General features: G+C 40.6%; 1 protein-coding gene and 1 pseudogene across 1 annotated transcript in view; both read right to left on the bottom strand.

Moving 5' to 3' along the window:
• NRG1 (neuregulin 1) overlaps positions 1-18,877 on the bottom strand; it is a 1,019,883-nt gene that overhangs the window by 531,009 nt on the left and 469,997 nt on the right. The gene's annotated exons all lie outside the window — the stretch shown is intronic.
• LOC113628845 (transcription factor Spi-C pseudogene) lies at positions 12,698-13,455 on the bottom strand (annotated as a pseudogene).

Raw genomic sequence — 18,877 nt, 5'->3', positions numbered from 1 at the left:
CTTCAGATTACAGTTCCAGAGAGCCCTCCACCAGCAGCAAGTCTGAGCAAGACACTCTTGTCCTACCTGTTTGTGTGTCTGTGTCTCTACTAGACAGGGCCCAGGGGGCCAGGGACCGTGTCCTTGTTCTCACTGTATCACTCAGTAAATATTTGTCAAAGGGTAGATGAACAAGATAGTCTTGTAATGAGGTTTGCTCTTTAAAACAAATAATATTGGTAGAGTCATAATGCTTTCCAGACAATATTTCTACATCTGTGTTTCTTTTAAAATGTCAAATTAAATGTCACAAGTTTGCTATCTGCGTAATCACTAAATATACATTTTTATGCTCTGGATTAAATGAGTGACACAGGTTGAACATTCTACTGCTGTACCTGAAACAAAGTTCTTTTTTTAACTAAAGAATTTTTAAAATTTGCTTTATTACGTATTTAGTTCCATTTTTCTTCTTCCTAAAACACAGACAGCGACAAAGATTTGGGATTACCTTTACACACACAAAAATCTACTCATCCTCTCCTCCCCTCCATAAACTCCCAATAAGGTAGACACACAGGAAGTAAAGGAAATCCACTGCTGGACAAAAGTAAATGATACTGGAAGAAGCTACGAAAGGGTAAGTGTGAGGAATGCAGGACACCACATACGAGTAAACGATTCCCAGCCTGCTCTGGTTATCACTGAGAAGAAAGCAGAGGAGGATCTGTGGGTATCATAAAAACACAAATTACCTAGAAGCCACAGGTGAATTGGTTAAGTGTCTCTAGGACAATCACTTTGGGGAGGGGCTAGATACCTCAAATCATTTCCATCTTTAATGAAACATTCTTTGCTTGGCCATCATTCTGGTCCTCAATTAACCGAAGCTTAAAAATGTCAAATACAAGACTAGCTGATGCAACCGGATGAAATGCACTAGGCTGATTTTTAGACATCAGCGGCGCGTTGGAGAAATTAGAGCATGACGGGCTTTAATTCATGCATTTTAAAATAATTTGGGGGGGTCAGCTTTGCCAGCTTCTCTGGAGCCGGGACTAATCCCAAAGGCATCATAAATAAAGTCAGCCTGAGTATGCTTCATCAGGCAGCTGAAGGCAACAGTACAGACACCTGGTCTTGGTGCTGCCATTTGACCTGCTGAGATACTCCAGCGAGTCCTCCGCTTACTAGACCAGACAGAGGACCTCACAGGCTTCCAGAAGATGCAAACTCTCTTCTGTGCCAACAGCATACACATCTTACCACAAGTGGTGAGAAGCTATAGCCTTTAACTTCACTTTTTGAATGGGGGTCTTCCCTTTACTTCACCACCTGGGCCTAGGAAGGTATATTAGTTTCCTAAGATGGCTATAAGAAAGTATCACAAACTTGGTGGCTTAAAAAACAGAAATCTGTTGTCTAACAGTTCTGGAGGCCTGAAGTCTGAAGTCAAAATGTTGTAGGGCCATATGCTCCCTTCACGGCCTCTAAGGACAATCCTTCCCTGCCCCTTCCAGCTTTTTAAGCCCCAGGCATTCCTTGCCTTGTAGATGACTCACTCCAATCTCTGCGTCTTTTCTTCCCATGGCGTCCTTCTTGGGTGTCTTCTCCCTTTTTATAAGGATACCAGTCATATTGGATTAAGGGCCCACCCTACTCCAGTATGCTTCCATCTTAACTAACTCCCCTGCAAGGACTCTATTTCCAAAGAAAGTCACATTCCATGATACTGGGAGTAAAGACGTCAACATATCTTTTTTTCTGGGGGGAGGGAGCAGTGCACATAATTCAACCCATAAAATAAAGGATAAAAGAAATCATTCTAGTTTGCTTTTGCGTTATGCATAGTTTGTGTGTTAGTATTTTCTGTGTAACCTCTTACTTAGAGGAAAAATAACTTGTTCTTACCTCCATCTTTGGACCAGAAAGTTATAACGTAGTTAGAATTGTATGGAGAAATCAATTCCCGAGTTTCCACAGTGTTTCATGTCTCCACATTCTTCACCAGCTACAAATGATTCTCTAATTTCCACCACTTTCTCAAACTACATACACTTAAATTTCACTAATCAACGTCAAGCAGCCCATCACCAAACCATCAACTTCTAGAATCTCAACCCCAGAATTCCTGGCACTAGTGAATTCCTAACAACTGTTATTAACATGAAAATTTATTTTCTTTTGGTCATTTGGGCCCTACTCTCAAATTATGTGTTCACACTGACAAATCTCAAATGCCTACATGTTTCATCACCACTCAAAGTTCCTTCATGGGTGGTTATAGGAAACAGAATTAGAGAGTCAGTTCTATGAAAAGCAATTGTACCATGACTTGGTATCTGGAGAAGAACACCCAGACACACCTACAGACAGAGAAAGCAGGAAGGATGTCTTAAAACAGTGATCCATCACTTGGTCTTGCGACTTGAAGACTGAGTCTATCAAGTTTCAGGTATCCACCGGAGATGCTCCCTTATAGGTGGATAGGTGACATAGTAATCCACTCAAACATCTGATTTAACCATTTTAAAAGCCTAAAGTCATCTATGACAATGATACCAGCATTGACCACAGGGAATCTTAAGCTTTGTGGTGACAGGAAAATGCCAAAGATCACAGATCCAGAAAAGGACATGCCTTTCAGCTTTAGATGGGAGTCTCCTAACACCACTTGGCAACAACCATGGAAAAGTCCTTGCCCCCATGGAGTTTATATTCCAGAATGAAGAGACAGATAATCAGCAAATAAATAAGGACATTTATAGTGTGTCAGATGGTACAAGCCAACAGAGAGGTAAGGGAGGTTATGGGGTGTACCAGGAGGAGGGACGGGATGGGTGGTCAACGAAGGCCTTGCTGAAAAGGTCACACTTGAGCCAAAATGTAAAGGAAATGAAGTTCTAAGCCCGTTGATTCCTACTCCTTCATAAAGGATCCTTTGATTTTATAATTCTCTCTTCATGGATTTCATGTTTTAAAACATCTCATTTCCCAAAAATATGAAGTCTTGGTTAATTGTCAAAATACATGCTCTTTGTGGAAAGCTCCTCAGGATGCAGACAAAAGTTGGGCTCTTGACTTGCACAGTGGAAAGCTAAATTCAACCAGCAGGACTTAGGCAACAGGACCCTCACTTCCCTGTTTATTCCAGCTCTAGATTTCTACAGGGATGGTGTTAATTTAATCTAAAGGAAAACCTCTTGCAAAACTTCATGGTTCCAGCTCAGTAAGACTTACAATGTCGTTAAGAGCACCCATACTAGATGTTAGAACATAAGTGCCAGGGAGCAGAGAGCATTGCATTGCTCGGTGATATATCCCAGTGCTCAATATATTTTTGTTGAATTGAATTTCCTGAACTCACGCCATTCGCCTGGACCATAAACTGATCACTGGGATTGATTTTCCCATTTGAGACCTGTTTCTTCCACAATTACCATAGCTTCTATTTTTCTCTACCCTCCATGATGCCAGCACATCACTGGGCCATGATTATTCTTGCAGCTGAGTTACATGTGAGATGACTGAATGTGTCAGAATGATGAGAAATCAGTGATGTAAAAATGGGGAAGGTTGGAAGGTAGGGGCACATTTTTCTGTAAATGGAATTATTGGCTAGAACTCCCAAGAAATATAAAAATGTATGTTTGGAGAGATGGCTATCCAGAGGGAGGGACACACTACTCACAGATAATAAAGCCACTTCCCTTTCATTCCCCTACTGATTTTAGCTGTTTTAGAAAGAAGAAAGTGGAGGCCCCAAAGATCCATGGTTATCTCTGGTCGTTTGATCTTAAGGGCTGCTGAAGACACATTCCGTTTGGTTGTCCAGTTCATTTCTCACTTTGTAGCTGATGCCATCACCAGGGTGGGGTTTATATTTTCCCACCATGTGCTTCCTACAAAGTTCTGCTGCTGATAGCTACTATTTGGAATTATATTTTATAAAGCATGTACTCTCTTCTACTTAGCTATTTTCTACACTTTATCATACCCCAAACCTATCACTGATGGTGACAACCACAGATCCCTGTAGTTTGCTCTCAGGAAAAGATCTTTGTGAAGAAAGATAGATCAGGGCTGAATTCTTTCGTAGAGATCATTTTTTTCTACTCTTTTTCTGCAAGAAAGAAATTTCACCCCCTCGGAAATGAAACAAAGCTATCTCACCCAAGATGGGTTATATATATACGCATCAACGACTTATGTTCAATATTTGTTGAGTACCTGTTATATGTTGGGCAACTTCCTAGACCCTGAGGATACGGGAGTGAATAAAACAGAAACAATTCTTAATCTCATGCCACTTACATTCTAGTTTACATAATATGAGGCGCCATTTTAACCAAAATGTCCCACTTTCTATGGGTCATCAAGGGATGGGGCAGAGGCTGTCATTTTAATGTACGTATTTGGCTCTCCCTAGTTGGATTTTTGGCTTTAACTTCCATTAATTTGTCTTACATCTAAATTAATTTTTATGAGCTCCTCATTATATGTCACATTGATTTAAATAATAGCAATAATAATAACAGAAAACACTCGAAAGTCCAAACTCATGAGCTTGAAAGCTTCAGCCTTTTGCCTGAGATACAGTTCATATCATACCCTGTAGGCTGCATATAAACCTAAATAGAAAATAAAGAAGGGAAGTTTTGCCTTGCAATGAAACCAGCCATAGTTTAATGTCCATTTTGAATGGTAAAGGTATCCTTCCACAAACAGTTCACGGATTGTTCTTTTGGTTATTCCATTAGTGGCACACATGGTCATTACACAAACCATTAAACTTAATGAGGATGAAACTGGCTATAACTTTTAAGCCAGTTAAGCCTCCATTACCTATAGACAAAGGCAATCAACTCTGGGAATACGTTCCCACTACTCATAGGGAAGGATTACCCGAAGATCACAGGTTCCTTCCCCTCCAGTACTGAAGCAATAGCTGCTCAATTAGACAGAGCACTGTTAGCATCAAGGGAGGCTCCGTGGTGTCTCTTCAAACTGTGGCTACTTCATCACTCAAGGTGAAAATGGTAGAAAAATGCAACTTATCACAAAGTTGCTGTAAGTGGACAATTCCTGCCAAGTTGACATATGTAACTTTGCTTCCTCTGATGTCACCAGATAATATGACTCACCGCTGAAACACTGTTGACAGTAGAAAAAGGAAAAAAAAAAAAATCTGTGGAACCAAGGATAATATTACAAAAACAAGGAATGACAATGAGGCCATTTCTGCACATGTCTGCATTTCAATTGGCAAACCACAATCTGGAGATGTATAATATCACCATGGCCACCGTCTAACCCAGGATTCTGTTCCCAGGTGTGAGCTTAGCACTTTGCCCATGGACGTCTGCAAATAATTACTATCTTAAAAAAAAAAAAGGATTGCCACCCCACCTGGCCCCCTTCCCCAAGCAGTACATGAATATAGCAAATAAAGTGACTAAAATCAGCCTTTTAAGCAGCTACCCAGCATAAATCATTACTTGGCAAGAGGCTATAACATTTGTCTGTAATGGTTCTACACAGTATGACGTCCACTTCCAAGTAGATGTCTTGGTAAATACGGCATCAGAGACCATGCCTAAGGAAAAGCTGAGTGGAGATGAAATTCCATTTCAGAATGAAATAATTAAGTTACTATGACCATCTGTGATCTCCTACACAAGCAAAGAGCTGACTGAACACATCTGCCATGGTATAAACCTATCGGCTTGCAGATGCTTTAAAGGCAATGAATGAAACCTTAATTTCTTGGTATCTTTCATAGCCCCTACCATTGTAGGCACTCAGTTACTCATTCAGGAAATATTGTAGGTCATGTACTAGATACCAGGCACTATGCTAAGAGCTGTGATACAGAGGTTGTCGCATCTGATAGGGATATTGCCCTCATAGATCTTATACTGTAGCTGTGAAGGGGAGAAATTACCAAGTAATCATGCAATAACATAATTACACATAATACTACTTCCGTGATCTCTGAAGTACTAATTCCGTGAAAGGAATTACTCCTTTCTCTGCCCTTCAATAGTACTTTCTCATGTATCTATTAAGCACTGACTAATGTCTGTCTTGTGTTATGAACTGGGTACGTATCTATGTCTTTTTAGATGGCAATCACTCAAGAATAGGGCCACATCTTTGTGCTTCTCAGCACCTCGCTCCTCCCATACCTTCTCTCCCACTACCTACCCCTGCCTGGGGCTCCTACCACCCTGGCTTGCACAGAATTCCCCTTCCCCCCACAAAAATGTAGAAATAAAGCTGACCCACTCACTAGCTTTTCTGTGTGGGTCAAATTCATTTTATTTCTTATGCTTCCATTTATACATCGGGGCTAAGAATTTACCACTAGCCTCTTTGGGACATTGTAACTCGAAGAATGAAATGGAGACCCTCAATATAAAGGCAGCAGGATATAAGGGCCTCTGAGAGGCAAAGCCATCAGTCCAAAGGCTTAACCACTGGTATGGGAAAAGGAACAGTTTTACTGGACTCAAGGATCTAAAGTTGTATCAATGCTGGTTGATATCCATACCCAGTCTTTGATAAACTGAGATAATAAAGGCAAAGCAGTGGGTTTTTCATAGACTAAATTTATTCAACTTATGTTGAGATTATCTTTCCTAAAATGCCCCTTTTTTTGAAATAATGGTAATAATGGAGTTTTAAAAAACGTTTTACTTGTTAAAATCTAAATAAAAGGCAATCTATATCAGTCTCTTCATTTTTTTCTTTGGAGATTTTACTGTCCCATAAAATCTAACTATCTGGGAAGCACTGGCTTAGGGTGTCTGCTTTCATTGGCTGGAACGGCTCACAGCCAAAGTCAACCCAGATATTCAAGCTCATGTTGGGAGGCAGCTTATTGGCTGGTGTGTTTCATGAGGACAGCAAGATCTAAGGAGGTTCAGAAGACAATTTTCTTGGCAGAAAGCCTTCTAAATTCAAAGACAGATGTTTTCAGCCTCTCCCTTGGTTGAATTTTTCTTTTTTTTCACATGGAGATGGTGAAACTAACGTTTTCCGTAGTGTTTACAGCTGATGGCGTTATTATAAGTGAGGTTAAAAGAGTAAAGGAAAAAGGGATGTAGAATAGGGAAACCAAGAGAAGGAAGACATGAAGGCAACAGAACATACAGAATGAAGAGTGATTAAAAGGTTGAGGTGGGGTAAAGTGAGAAAACAAAAATAAGAAGAAAAACAAGAAATTCACACACACACACACACAATTGCCATTGCCAGTTACAGGAGCCAGTGGTTCACGAGTTCTGTTGCCACTGATTTCTCTTTACTTTAGTGGCTGAAGGACAGAAAACCAAGCCTGCAATTTAACCAAAGACTTCTTAGCATAAAAGGAAGCTCTTCAGCTCTGTCAATCACACAGGAGCCAAACTCAAGGCCAAGAACCCTAACATGAATTATATTCCTGACAAACCAGTGTCTTCACCTTTGCTAACTATGTCTGTCTTCTTCCAGGACCGAGGAGATTAGTTAAGAAGGAGTAGTTATACACTTCCAATTGTGACCCATTCTTGGGGACAAAAGAAGATTACATTTCAGGAACTCTCCTTCCTAAACTACTGGTGGGGAGGGGTAGCAGTGGTGGTGGGCAAAGCAAAAGAAAAGAAAACCCAAACCGTGTTTTCTCCTAAGCCTCACGTCAATTGCCAAGGGTGAAAGGAGTTATTAATACAGTAGCATAGATGCTTATCCATGTTCTTCCCAGGTTTTACATCCCCAGAAAACTTCCCTTGCACTTAGAAACAAAAGCCTGCCCATGTTTTGATGCCCAGATCTTCAAAGATTGTAATACACTCTTGTGGGTTCCCACTACCCTTTACCAAACAGTGTAGTGTAACTTTACGAGTTGGAAACTCATCTCTGTTTCGGAATTCAGCACTTTCACACACACCAAGAAGATCTGAGGGATAGTGCGTGTAGGGTGTCCAATGACTAGGGATAAGTTCCTGCCATTTGGGCCCATTAGCTGAAAAATGGGAACTTAGAACCATTTCCCTTCCTGTCTCACTTCCCTTAGAGCTTAACCACCTATTGGATAAATATGGCAGGTCCATTGGTCATTCCATTCCCCCTCCATTTGGCTTTTCTTTTAGGGGAGAAATAAATCTTTCTGTTCAGAGGATAAGCATTGCCTTGCGGTTTCCAGTCTAAGTTAAGCTACATTTGGAAGTTGGAAGTGACCCTCAGGCCAAGAGCCGCCGTGAACGAAGGATCTTGTTCACAAGCCCTGTGATGTGGCTGGGTCGTATTGCATTCTTCCTCACCCTGCGGTGGCAGTGAAGTTCAATGCCCATGTAGTAAAGATTTTACCCAGCAGGTGGGAGTAATTACACACAGCACATATTTCTAGGCAGCAACTTTCTTCCAAATTTATAATCCGAAAGAGCATAGTAGTAAATCCCACAATTTTTTTGAACCCTGAATTTGCTAACCCACTCTCCAATTCACAAAACATATATGGTCAGTCATAACTCAAGAGTCTTGAGTTTATCTCAGAACTCAAGTATGGCTGAAGAAGAGAGTAATTGGCAAATATTTCCCATGGAACGGAGACTTTTTATTACCATTTCTGTTACATGTTCTGTTTTATCTTTCAGTTACTTTTTTAAAATGCCATTTACCTGAGGTACTTCTGTTCTTAGAAAATTTTTTTCACACTTAATTTTTAGTCTGAAAATACAATGATTTTTTCCCCATGACTTTTGCTGCGTTGTCGCTGTGCCCCTTAGCCAAATTTATATCTACGCTTATGAAATACTAACTCAACTGAATCCCAGGTGAAACACTTACACACTCTCTCACAAAATGGAGATGACCTTTCCGTTCTCTTCTGGTCCAAATATTTCAGCAATCTTCAGGTATAGATTAGGTTGCCAACATGATGACAGATGATATATTTTCTGAGATCCGATATTTCTTTCACATCCATTTAGAGACACATGCCTATAGTTTATAATGGCAAGTCTTGAAATTAGTAGCTTATGGAATATGCTTTGCACTGTGCTTCACTATGCAAAGTAAGGGTACAAGGGTATGCATATATATTTTACTTTAATCAATTCATCTTGTGGAGTGCAATGAACAGAATTATTTTTAACTTTACTGGTATGACTTTTGAACCAGTTCTGTCAGAGAGAGTGATTAAATGAGCACCAAATATGTTCCCTCTCCCTGAGCACGGAACCAAACTACATTTCCCAGCCTCCTTAAACCTAGGTGGGGGTCATGTGACTAATTCTGACCAATGGGATGAGAGCAGAAGGCCACTGTCACTTCCAAACCAAGGCAGTTAAGAATGTGTGTGTGTATGTGTGTGTTCACGTGCACTTGTGCTGTTTTGGACACTCTCATTCTGCCTACAATATTGGCTGTATATTGCCAGAGTGACGCTGAAGCCAAGTGTCAAAGATGGAGGAGCCATCGTCCTCTGTTACAGCACAGGAGAAAAAGATCCCCAAGTCACCTCTTAGGGGAGTAACCCAACCAAGAACAACTGTGCTGGAATCTAAGTCAGTAAGATATAAGTTTTTACTGTATTAAAACACTAAGAGTTGTTTTCTTCTTTTAAACAGCAGCTGTCACGCCCCAACTAAATCATAAAAATAATAGTGTTCTTTTTTTCCAAGTTTGCATGTACTAGTACACCAACAAAATGCCTATACATAAAATGCGTTACGTGGCATACTATTTTTGATATAAATAATACACTGTTTTTCATTTGAGGAGGATCTAATATTACATATCTCCCATACTTAATTTTATAATTTCAGGTTCATGAGTCACTCTTTTATTATATACATGAGGCAATATATAAGCAATATTGCCAGCTGGTACTACAACCTTTTCTCTGTCCTTAATTGATTCAGTGAGTCTCTGCCTAAGACTTTCTGATGTCTTTTGTTTTCTTATTCAGAATTTGCAATTATAATTTATCTAATGATTTACCAATTTTAAGTCATATCAGCTATTTGATTAGACATATAATAATTGTTTTAACCCTTTCTAAGGAAACAATGCTTGATGAGGAAATGAGGGGTAGAATAGAGGAGAACTCAGAACTCCAGAAATTCTGGTCCAGGGGACCATGAGATGAAGTATATTTACATTTACTCTCTTCAGTCTTACTTTATGCTAAGAAACTAAAGACCTGGAATGCTAACTTCCCCCCTCTGATGATGCTTAAAGACATCAATATGGCTCAATAAAAGGAAACAAAGTGTGGATTTAATTATCTTTGGCTATATTTTAGGGTTTATCATTTGCAGCCACAACTTTCTCTATCTGTAAAGTGGGCATCATGTAACATATCAATTTTCAAGGTGAGTAAAGAACAACCTTAAGACACAAGGCATTAATATACTAAAATATAGGTATTCAAGTCCATAGAGTTTTTTTTTTTTAAAGGCTTTTCTACAGGACTTTAGAAATCACCACTCAGAGAACTAAGAGAAGAATCTATCTAACTGGATTAGTGTTTGTGAATGGAAATGCTCTATAAAATCTACAAAATGTCTGGCATGTTTTAATCTAGTTTTAATATATTTTAATAATATGGACATAAGAAATTTAATTACAGCCAGAAGCTGGCAACCGAAAGAGGCATCTCCAAGTATTTTTGCCTTAGCACCAACCCAGACATAGGGCCTTGCTGCCTCCAAACATTTGAGTGTGTGTATATACACATCTAAAGACATCCTGAACATGATGCTATCCTATTTCACTTGATGGTTAAGAGTGTGGGCTCTGGAGTCAGGCTGAGTTCAAATCCCAGCACCACAGTTACCACGGGTATGACCTTGAGCATGTTTCCTAACACCACTGACTCAGTTTCCTCATCTGAAGAATGAGGATAAAAATAATGATTTGTCTCATGAGTGGCTGTGAGAGTGAATTATCTCTGGGGAAGCCTTAACACACTTCCTGGTCATACAGCAAGTGCTCAGCAAACATTAGCTGTATCTTTATTACCCTTCATCTGCATATTTGAATTGGTCATATTCTTAGTCCCTTAGAGTGAATCCAGCTTGCCCATGGGAGCCGAGGCCCGAATAACACATTCTGTGGGTATCTGTCTTTGCCTTGAGAATTCTTCCAGCCCACCCTTCCTTATCCCACTCTCTCTCCAACTTGGCTTCCACAAGATGCCTCCTAGGAGAAGAAACACACACTCTTCCTCTGCCACTCATATACTTCTTTTTTTTTTTTTAAGTTTTTACTTCTTAATTTTTATTTATTTATTTTATAGAAATATAGTTGATTTACAATATTAGTTTCAGATGTACAGTATTATATTAGTTTTAGGTGTGCTACATAGTGATTCAGTATTTTTCTAGATTATACTCTATTCAAAGCTATTATAAAATATTGGCTATATTCCCTGTGCTGTACATTACACCCTTGTATCTTATTTATTTTATACATAGTAGTCTGTACCTTTTAATCCTCCACCCCTATCTTGCCCCCTCCCTCCTTCCTTCCCCCCACTGGTAACTAATTTGTTCTCTATATCTTTAAGTCTGTTTCTATTTTGTTATATTCATTTGTTTCAATTTTTAGATTCCACATATAAATGATAACATACAGTATTTGTCTTTCTCTCCCTGACTTATTTCACTAAGCATAAAACCCTCCAGGTCCATCCATGTTGTTGCAAATGGCAAAATTTCACTCTTTTTTATGGCTGTGTAGTACTCCTTTGTGTATATTTACCACATCTTCTTTATCCATTCATCTGTTGGTGGACACTTAGGTTGCTTCCATATCTTGGCTATTATAAATAATGCTGCTATGGGATTTCCCTGGTAGTCTAGTGGTAAGGATTCTGCGCTTTCACTGCAGAGGCCTGGGTTCAATCCCTGGTTGGGGAACTGACATCCCACAAGCTGTGTGGTGTGGCCAAAAAAAAAAAAAAAAATGCAGCTGTGAACATTGGGGTGCATATATCTTTTCAAATTAGTGTTCTCATTTTCTTTGGATGTATACCCAGGAGTGGAATTGCTGCATCATATGGTAGTTCTAGTTTTAGTCACTGAAATTTTTAAAGCCATGAATGTAATTTAGCAGGAACACTATCACAGGCAATCATTTTTCTTTTGTTGCTAAAGCTGTTGGATACGTGTTAGAGTGATTACTTTTTTGTCTGAGTGTATGACAGGAAAATAATGTTTAAATCAATATGTACATCAGAGTATCTCCACTAGCATTATTAATCTAGAAGGAAGTATTACACAGACAATAGTAAAAGAAAGGACATTTAGTCTATATTTTCAAATGGGACTTGATCATTTTAAAGCTGTTCACTGGCAAAATTTTTCACCAAGTTAGTATAGATTATATGCTACTTCATAAAAGATAGCAATAAAGAAGTTTGGGTTGTTTTTTTTTTGCACGGGCCTCTCACTGTTGTGGCCTCTCCCATTGCGGAGCACAGGCTCTGGACGCGCAGGCTCAGCGGCCGTGGCTCACGGGCCCAGCCGCTCCGCAGCATGTGGGATCCTCCCGGACTGGGGCACGAACCCGCGTCCCCCGCATCGGCAGGTGGACTCCCAACCACTGTGCCACCAGGGAAGCCCTGAAGTTTGGGGTTTTTGTTTTGTTTTTCAGTATTTGCTTTCAGAGAAAAATCCTAAAACTTGTAGGGATTTCTGATGCCAGAAAATTTTGATATATAAGAGTATATTTAGCAATCAGGGTGACTTGGATCATGGTAATTGGCGTATGTACAATTATAATTTGCATTCCAGTTATTTAAACTGAGATATCCTTGATCAGGTTGAACATACTGTGAGTAGAAGGTCTCTTCTTCCAAGAAATAAGATGGAGACAGTCTTTGGAGAATGGCCTCACTGAACTGGTAAGTTAACTTTCTCCGGATTTTGATGACTCCCCAGTTCTTCCATAATTCCTCAGTGCTCTGGCCGTTTTCTGGTAAGTCATGGTCTTCCGGTTGCCTTTTCTTCTCCCCCAAAGTTGGGCAAGTTTTTCTTTGTTTTTTGATACAAACCGAAAGATGTCTTTGGTTTGATCTATCCACTGAATACAAGATGCCATCTCGGGATTACACAGGGATTCATGAAGGTATTGAAACAGTCGGGGCTTCTTCCTGCCTTTTGCTCCCTTTTGCTGGAGACGAGTAGGTTGCACCAGCTGGTCTTCAGGGATGTTCTGCAGAGACTGATGAATATTTCCTTCAAAACAGAGGTCCGCGGCACTGTTCTATACAAATATATTACTGTTCTCCAATTGTAGACCAGTTCCTCTGTGGGCAGCACACCATAGCTGCTGGAATTTCCTCTGACATGAGAACAGTGGTTGGTGAAAGCCAGGTAATGTTTGTAATTTGAGGAGTACTGAAGATCACCAGTTGAATGTTGCCTCAGTACTTCAAAAGCATCTTCAAATGCTTGACCCAGCTTGTCATGTTCAACACAAGCCATGCTTCATTAACCAATTGACAATTCTGTCCATCAGAGGCCAATCTAACATTTCCAGGCTCATATACTTCTTTATCTGCCCCATGATACTTCTTTGGGCATTTAATAATTCAGTGGAGAAAATGGATTCTTCTGTTGTGCTAGCTTTTTTCAGAATATTTAAGGTGTTAGCCGAAATCACTGCTCTCCTGTTACTGCATTCCATTCCAACACATCATGAAAGAGTTGATCTCCAAAAATATATATTACTGAATCATAATTGCAATACAGGGCGATTCATTCCATTACGATTATTAGCACTATTATATTAAGATTACTCAGATTAATTTCCCTCCTGACCATTGTAATAATGTAAGCTTTGTTTGGCAAAGGACATTATGTAATGTATTCAGTTATCCTAACTATCATACATATTCTATATTTTTCATCAACCAAGTATTTATTTTAAAAATGCTTGGGGGCTTCCCTGGTGGCGCAGTGGTTGAGAGTCCGCCTGCTGATGCAGGGGACGCGGGTCCGTGCCCCGGCCCGGGAAGATCCCACATGCCGCGGAGCGGCTGGGCCCGTGAGCCATGGCCGCTGAGCCTGCGCTCCGCAACGGGAGAGGCCACAGCAGTGAGAAGCCCGCGTACCGCAAAAAAAAAAAAAAAAAAAAAAAAAAAAAAAAAAAAAAAAATGCTTGGAATAATTTTAGAGGATATCATTCTATTCCCAATTGCCACATACAGGCTGAATTTTTTTTAACCAATCGACGTAGTTCAGAAGTTAAAGTTTATAGTTCTACACAATGCTGGCTAAGCTACCCGTTTTGCTGCTACTGATGAAAATGCTGATAAGCGAAGATCAATGCTGCTTTTACTGCTTATACAACTCAAAAGTTGGTCCCAAGGAAGGCTTCTGTGTATTGGCCATTGTTCTCCTCTCAGTAGGTGTGAATGATGGCAGATGAAGTGACAACAGCTCCCTCTGGACCATGGGTAAGCACCACTGACCCCTGCCCATCTCCTTTGCAGAAGGAGTGAATGTCTATCTAGGGTGGCATGTCTTGGATGGATGGATTTCACAGTCAGGATGGATGTGACAGAGCAGCTTTTTTCTGGGCTCAAACCTCAGTACTTTAACTGTGCTCTCTTCCTACCCACACCCTTAGCTCCCAACCATTCCAGCAGGGATGGCCTCTCACGTTTCCTCTTTCCTGAGTCCATGATGTTAGCAATAACTGGAGTGTTTCTATGTAGATACCTAGGGAGGGGGGCAGAGATGGGGGTTTCTCTCTTACTGGCTTATCTTCTCTGAAGATCCACTCAGTGCAGTAAGTGTATGTGGTGGGGAAAGGGGAGCGGGGGCAGGTGTTCTATCGTCTATTGGCCCATCTTATTGTTTTACTTAGGGACACACGTTTCATTCTGCTGGTCAGCTTGTGAAAATCAGTTTCCAGTGACGCCTGCTTGGTGATCTGTTTTGAGGTAAAGCATGTGTATCATCTGAACTGAACAAACAAGAGGAGAAAAATACAACTATATTTTCTCGGAGAAGAATTCCCATTGACAGGCTGACAGTTTCTTTACCAATTTTTTTTTTAATCCCACTCGCTCATTTTTGGCAGGAAACATATGACATCCCCACGATGAATAAATACAGAGTCTAAGTGTATCCTGGGGATCAGAGCATCAGAAAGCCATTATCACCCCGAGGTCTGAACGGGTAACCCACTGAAACTGTAGCTGTAAGTTAGAAGGGGGCATGCAACAGGAGCTGTGGCCTTCAGAAGAGGAATTAGTTACTGCCACCCATGACCAGGTAAGGAGCATTCATGGGGAAATGAATGCCTAGGATTCTCTCCTTCCACACTACAACCTCCGGCCGGTGCCTCCCTTTGGGGAAACCCAACTTGAAGACAGAGGGCAAGGGAGTCTGTTGATGCCAGCATCCCAGGACACAGAGTTTGGGGGAGCCAGGCGGACAGTGTATGAGAAAGAGCAAGTGGGGATCAGTCATCATGTAGACAGATCTTCAAGAAACAAGCCAGGGACTTCCCTGGTGGTCCAGTGGTATAGAATCCTCCTTCCAATGCAGGGGACGCGGGTTCCATCCCTGGTCGGGGAACTAAGATCCCACATGCCGCAGGGCAACTAAGCCCGTGCGCCACAACTACTAAGCTCGTGCACCTCAACGAGAGAGCCGTGCGCTGCAAACTACAGAGCCCACGCGCCCTGGAGCCTGTGCCAGGGCTCCAACAACTAGAGAAGGAAAACCCCGCACACCACAACTAGAGAGAAGCCCGCATGCCGCAACGAAAGATCCCGCATGCCGCAACGAAGATGCTGCATGACGCAGCTGAGCCCTGACACAGCCAAATAAAGAAATAAATAAATGAGAAAAATTTGAAAAAGATAAAAAAGAAAGAAAAGAAACAAGCCACACACACTCCCCTGTTCAAACTATAATTAACTTTCAAAGCACAGTTCAAACATAGCCTCTTGGGAGCTTTTCCTGGTAACTCCAGTTTTTACTGATTTCCCTCTTGTTTGAATTCATAGCACTTAAAGCTTGTCTTGGTATTTCTCTTCATACACATAAGGAAAGGCAGTTCGAACTTGACATCTGAAATACTTCGTTTTGCAGTATATTGTGGCTTGGTTAGAGGCTACATTGATGAACAGTTATTTTATATTTAAGAGTGTTGCTCCTTTAAAACATTAGTAACTCCGTATCTTAGCACTTTAAACAAAACTTCTGAACTTCCCAGCCCAGTGGGTGCTTCAATGTTCACCAGCTTTATTCTCTGAACACTAATTTATTAATGGCCTCCTATAGTTGGTTCCAACCGTGAATGTGAAGAAGTGAGGATATAGCCCTTGATCTCAGGAGCTTCTATTCTTTCTTTCCATTCATGAATTTACTCATTTGTCCAACAACATTTTAGTGTGTACCTGTTATGCCCCAAAAACTGTGCTAGGCACTGCAGTTCCAATGGTGACAGGAAGACAGACCTGGCGTCATGGAACTTGCAACCTAATGAGGGAGCAGGTATCCAAAAACAATTTTAAAAGCATCACAGGAGCGAGTGTAAAACTGCAACTGTGATGACTGCAAGAAAAACAAGGCTATGGAGAGCCATGAGGACAAATAACAGAGGGAACTGACTTAGGGAAGTGAGAGAAGGCTTCCATGAGGACAGGGTCATTAATGTGAATGCAGACGAGTAAGAGTTAACTAGATGACTGCTAGGGGGCACTTTATAACCACAGGGAACAACAAAGCCTGTCTCCAAAGAGAGGATGGCAAGGAAGGGAACCTAAGAAGGCAACAGTGGGTTAGATGGCTACAGTAGGAGACTGGGAACAGAGGCAAGGGCCAGGAACTGCCTGCCGGGGAAGTTCTGGTAAGGATCCCAATCTTCATATCAAGAGTCGTAAAGTTTGGGATTAACAGATACACACTACTATATATAAAGTAGATAAACAACAAGGACTTCCTGTAGAGCACAGGGAACTACATTCAATATCTTATAATAACCTATAATGGAAAAGCCTGAAAAATATATACGTTATAGCATTATGTTTTATATATATATAAATGAATCACTTTGCTGAACACCTGAAACGAACACAACTTTGTAAATCAACTACATTTTTAAAAAATAGAGGAAAAAAACATAGCTCATGCATATATAACTTTATAACACAGTTATAAACTCTTCACTCAACAAAATTTTTTTTCTGTACAGCAGTCTAGTGATGAAATGAAAAACCTGAATTCTTTCCAATAAAAACATGTGCAACTGAATATTATAAAAAAAAAAGTAGTAGTGAAAAGCCATTGGGGGGTTTGGGCCGTGGACCAGGACATAGTGGGAGAAAGAAGGAGAAGTGGATGAATTTGAACGATGTGGGGGAGATAAGATCAATAAGGCCTTGGTGAATCATTGGATATAAGGAAATAAGAAATATACAGTGAGAAAGTATCTATCTAAAATGGGTGAGAAGCTAGTCACTGAGATAGGAAATGCTAGGATAGGACCAGATATGACAGGAGGGGGAGAACACAGTGACATACTATGTGCTATACCATAGTACTACAAGGGTTATAACAGCTTATATAAGAAGATGTGGAAGAAGCCAAGAGGGGTGAGAATCGTGGTCAGTACAGTGTTTTTACAGCGAAGGATACTGCCCAGCGGTATGACCACTGTCTTATTTAATAAGTCGCTAAAGCTAGAATATCTATAGATATAAAAGACTTAATGTGATTTCTAAAAACAGTCCATTTAATTCAAGATCATACTGTAGGTATAAGCTAGGAAAATATGGGAATGTGTTCCCCTCCCTTTGCACTTGGAAAAATGGAGATTTACAGCAGTTAATAACGTGGTCAATGTCATATACTCTTGAGTCAGCAGAAAAGTAAAGGGAGAAAAAAATAATCAAGTTTCAAAGAGCTGGAAGGAAATTTAGAGATCATTTGACCTAGCCCCTTCGTGGGCCAAGAGTACAAATTTTTGTCAAGGTTTGATAGGTAGCAACAGAGGTGTAACTAGAACCCAGTTGTCCTGACTCTCAGTCCTGCACTGCTTTTTTCACTCCAGCACATAAACTGAGTTTCAAGCTAACGCTTCATTGCTCAAGCATTTGGCCTCTCCCAGTAGCGAAAGAATCCTATTTGAAAGTGGTGGATAGCAAAAAAGCATCATGGAGCAATTGAGGCCCAGCTACGCTAGGTGAAAACGTAGGCGGATGTGAACTTTGGCAAGTCCATGAGGACCACATATGAGAACAATTACAACTCCCTGTGATCTCAATTTCTTCACCTATAAAATGCGATCGTTGTGAATAATTATGTTCTTCTTCTATGAAATTATGGTTCTATGTATGATTCTTCCAACATCTTAATACCCCGCTGGACTTGGGAAAATAACTCTACCTTTCATTGTTTGCAATATGTTTCCTGGTGAAAGGGAATATGTGCTGGTTTTTATCATTGAACATATTTTCATGTTTAAACTCCAGAGAAAGTGAGAGGAAAGCATAAAACAGGAAGCATCTGTATTTTTAACTGGCAGAGCAAGTGGAATTTGATGTGACTTCAATATTTTTCACTGCCTTGTATTCACAGATGGCTAGAATTCAAAAGTGCTTTACATAAGAAAATGGGTGGAAACTGGTAAGAAGACCTTGCAAAGAGAGGAAGGAAGGAAGGAGGGAAGGAAGAGAGAGGGAGGGAGGGAGGGAGGGAGGACAGAAGTCAACATGGGAGTGGGGAAGGAGGAAAGCAGGAAGATTATGAATACCCCCAGGTATTACTAATCTACCACTGGAGGAAGAAATGGGAGGGCAAGGAAGGGAGAAGGAGGGGGAGGGGAACATCGAAGTGGAGGAAGAGGAGGGAAGGAGAGAGAGAAAGGTGGCAACATTGCGCTGACTTTC

The sequence above is a fragment of the Aethalodelphis obliquidens genome, unplaced genomic scaffold (assembly GCF_003676395.1).
Source record: "Aethalodelphis obliquidens isolate GAN/ISIS:26980383/991018 unplaced genomic scaffold, ASM367639v1 scaffold25, whole genome shotgun sequence".
Lineage (NCBI taxonomy): Eukaryota > Metazoa > Chordata > Mammalia > Artiodactyla > Delphinidae > Aethalodelphis > Aethalodelphis obliquidens.
The sequence above is the reverse complement of the archived record's forward strand: the minus strand, read 5'-3'. Positions and strand labels throughout refer to the sequence as shown.